General features: G+C 33.0%; 1 non-coding gene across 1 annotated transcript; it reads right to left on the bottom strand.

Annotated features, from left to right (window-relative positions):
* Nucleotides 1–2,487: 2,487 nt before the first annotated feature.
* Nucleotides 2,488–3,526, bottom strand: LOC107437440 (uncharacterized). Its single transcript, XR_011636791.1, has 4 exons — nucleotides 3,392–3,526; nucleotides 3,225–3,312; nucleotides 2,862–3,144; nucleotides 2,488–2,777 (listed from the first exon to the last, which is right to left on the bottom strand). It is a non-coding gene; the product is annotated as an uncharacterized protein (transcript).
* Between the last annotated feature and the right edge of the window lie 286 nt (nucleotides 3,527–3,812).

The following is a 3,812-nucleotide window of genomic DNA, read 5'->3' as shown; positions in this document are numbered from 1 at the left end:
AAATTGTGCCGAAATTAACTTAAGCTTGTGACTTAATGTCACAATATTATTGACCGATTTTAATCAGTAATAAAAAAGGAAAAATAAATATCTTTTAACATGTTCATTGCCTTCTGTAAACAACTGGTTAAACTATATATTGATCATTGAATGATAATCTAAGCAAGTAAAATCAAAGTTAATTTTTTTTTTTTAATTTTACAATAAGCTTATTTTAATGAGCAACCTGTTATTGTTATCAGAAAGCATACTTTCTGAAAAAATAGTTGGCTGATAATATGCATCTTGCTACCACTTGATCTATTTTATTGACACAAACTAAAGGAATTTCATCACGCGATATCGTGTGATAGATAAAGCACGTTATAAACGTTAATGAACGATTGCATATCGAAACTTATATAGATAATAAGGTTTACCTGCGTTTTATCGAAAATTTGAGGTGACATTATAGAAATACTTGCCCCAGAGTCAATTAAAGAAAAAAATTCTTAATCACCACAGCGAAGTTTAATCAAAGGTTAGGGTATTCTATCATTTTTATTTCTCCGGGGTCTCCCGTTCCACCCTCGTGCTCTTGTTGAGAAGCCCCCCTTTCGTTTCTCTGTCCCCTTAGGTCTTTTATCTGAGTTTGAGTTCGAAATAACATGGGGCAATTTCTTTTTATGTGACCATAATTTTTGCAATTAAAGCATTGCATTCTTGATCTATCATTAGAATATCGGTAGTTTCTTCGATCAGTTTGATAGCTGTGAACCCTATGTTCAACAGGAGCCTGTTCAGCTAATCGTTATCTATATTTGACCGACCAAAAGATTAATAACGGATCCTTGAATTACCGTCTTATCTACTTTGTTGCTAATTTGCGATTGTGCTACCATCGAATCGTCAAGATCCTCTGTCTAAGCTATTTCAACGGCTTGTGAAAAATTTCTCGACCCTTTTGACAACACCGCTCGTTGAATACTTTCTTTTAAACCGTTTGTGAAGCGAGCTTGAATCATTCTATCATGCTCACCGAGAACTTCACGCGAGTGTTCGATCGGAGACAAAATACCGATCGCTAATTTTCTTATTCTAGCTGCATAGTTTTGAACGGATTCCGAATCTTCTTGTTTACATAGTGCGAAATGTTGTTCATTTGTAGCTAATGGTATATTTTTCTGAAACCTATGGATCATAAGATTGCTAAATATTTCGAAATTATTTGTGTTACTAAGTTCTCTATCTATTTCTAAATGATTAGCGGTTGAATCTTTTAACTTTAATTTAGCTGTAATTAAATTTTCCTGGTCTGACCACTGACTTAAGAGAGCTATTAGATTCAATTTATTTAGAAATTCCCTGGCAGTTAATTCGTCACTATCACCGAGATATTCAGGTAATAAATTTATGAAATCTGAGTTATTTAGGCGGATATTATTTTTTCGTACTTCCATACTTTCAGGTGATCGTTGACGTCTTCGATTCATTTTAGCTTAAGACTCAGACAAAAAAAATTTTTTGCGTGGCAGCCAAGTAAATTACTATTCATAATTATTAAATTAAAAAAAAGAAGTAATTATAAATTTAAACAATCTTAATTAGTTAAAAGTAATTAATTATTAATATATTAAAACTATTCATTCAGATAACGAGATTGTTAGGATCGAAAACCTCGTGTAGAAATTTAAACTATTTTCAATGTTCCCTCGCATTTTAATTTTAAAGAAAAAAAAATGCTTCGTTTTTCAAAATTCGCTCAATTTTTCAGAATTTTTGAAATTTAATGTATAACCACGAACTTTACAACATGTTTTTTTCAGAAGCAGAATCGTAGGCATAATTTTTTGGTCCACCCAAGATAACAAATGTTAATTTTTGATAAAATAACATACATTTGTGAAATTCAGTGGTGAAAAAAAAAAAAGGAGAGAAGTGCTTACCAGATATAAATGTCGTAATGGTATCCCCGTCTAGCTCGTCCGTGAACTCTCCTAGAAAATTCCCAAGAGAGGAATCATTGTTTCCGTCTTGGGCGTAAATTATGGAGTCTGTGTCGTGGTATAAGACATTCTCTCCCAATTTATCCATTTCTTGGTAAAGTTTCAATCTAGCCCAGGCTGTTGTGAACGCCACAATAAAGATGTTGCTGGTAGAATCCTGGGCCACAAATTGTTTCTGTGATTACCAATGAATGCATGCTAATCCATCATTCAGTAAAAACAGATCTTTAAACTAAAAAGGAAAATATGTTATAAGTATTATTATTTTTCAATAAATGATTTTTTTAAATAATGTTTTTTTCTCTCATTTTTATTTACGCACGGACACACATACACATTTCAAACAAACACTAAAGAACCCTTTTTTCTCATCACCCGAGTGAGGTAAGGGATAAGATGCGCTTTTTTTAAAGAGGCCAGGAGCCCTAATCCTCTCTTTGGTGGACTCATGATGCCAAAAGCATACCGTTAGGTTAACCCACAAAACACTGTTGTTGTTAAATCAGCAATAACCATAAGGGAGCGTCGTCAGGTCTGGTTGAATCATTCTCTTATCGTAGACGATCCTATACAGCTTTGTCTCGGGCTTGTTGATCTCTTTTTCGCATCGCAGATTTTCGCTGGATTCTGCAGAGCAATGGGGTCACTGCTGAGTTTTGCAAACCATCTTCTTAATGGATTCGAAATTCAATTTTTCAGAAGTTTTGAAATTTAATGTAAAACCTAGAGCTTTACAACATGTTTTTCCAGAAGCAGAATCGTAGGCACAATTTTTCGGTCCACCCAAAATAACAAATGTTAATTTTTGATAAAATAACATACATTTGTGAAATTCAGAGGTGGAAAAAAAAAGGGAGAAAAGCTTACCAAATATAAATGTCGTAATGGTATCCCCGTCCAGCTCGTCCGTGAACTCTCCTAGAAAATTCCCAAGAGGGTGATTATTGTTTCTGTCTTGGGCGTAAATTATGGAGTCTGTGTCGTGGTATAAGACATTCTCTCCCAATTTATCCATTACTTGGTTAAGTTTCAATCTAGCCCAGGTTGTTGTGAACGCCGCAATAAAGATGTTGGTGGTAGAATCCTGGGCCACAAATTGATTTTGTGATACCCAATGAATGCATGCTATCTCATCATTCGGTAAAAACATATCTTTAATCTAAAAAGTAAAATATGTTATAAGTACAATAACACTGAAAAAAATATTTAAAAAAAAGTGTACAATAAAAATTCACATACATTTTTTGTGGGATCAGCAAACATTTTATTACATTCCGGGACAGTGTTTACGTATGTTAGGCGAGCTTTATTGCAGTTCATACCCCATCTGAAAAAAAGCGACAATGATAATAATTAATAAATTTCGTTTCATTTAAATATTGAAAGGGATTTAATTTTTTTCATACCGTCCCCAAAAACTGTTCAATAGCAATTTTGCCACCTGCCTTCTTCCCAAATTTTAAGATTTTAGAATATTCCAAAGATACTCCTTCGTTTTCAAAATACTCTTCTATATACCTCATTTTATCTTCTTCTGTAACGCAATTTGAAGGCCACCCCCTTGCTTCCTGCTTGATTTTTAAGAATAAATCAATAGAATCACGAAACAGTGATCGACGAATCAGATGTTTCGTCGAAGTGATAAACTTCGGAGATCTGTTTAAAAAAGAATGATTGTATATATTATAATAAAAAATATCTAGTCAAATAACTTTAAAAATAGTAATAATGGACAATGAACTCTAAGAAAAGTTGAATATTATAAACGAGAAGAACTATTTACTTCTTTTAGGATGTATCCTTTTTCAACTGCCAATTTTATTTCTT

The sequence above is a fragment of the Parasteatoda tepidariorum genome, chromosome 5 (assembly GCF_043381705.1).
Source record: "Parasteatoda tepidariorum isolate YZ-2023 chromosome 5, CAS_Ptep_4.0, whole genome shotgun sequence".
Taxonomy (NCBI): domain Eukaryota; kingdom Metazoa; phylum Arthropoda; class Arachnida; order Araneae; family Theridiidae; genus Parasteatoda; species Parasteatoda tepidariorum.
This window is presented reverse-complemented; position numbering and strand designations above follow the sequence as displayed.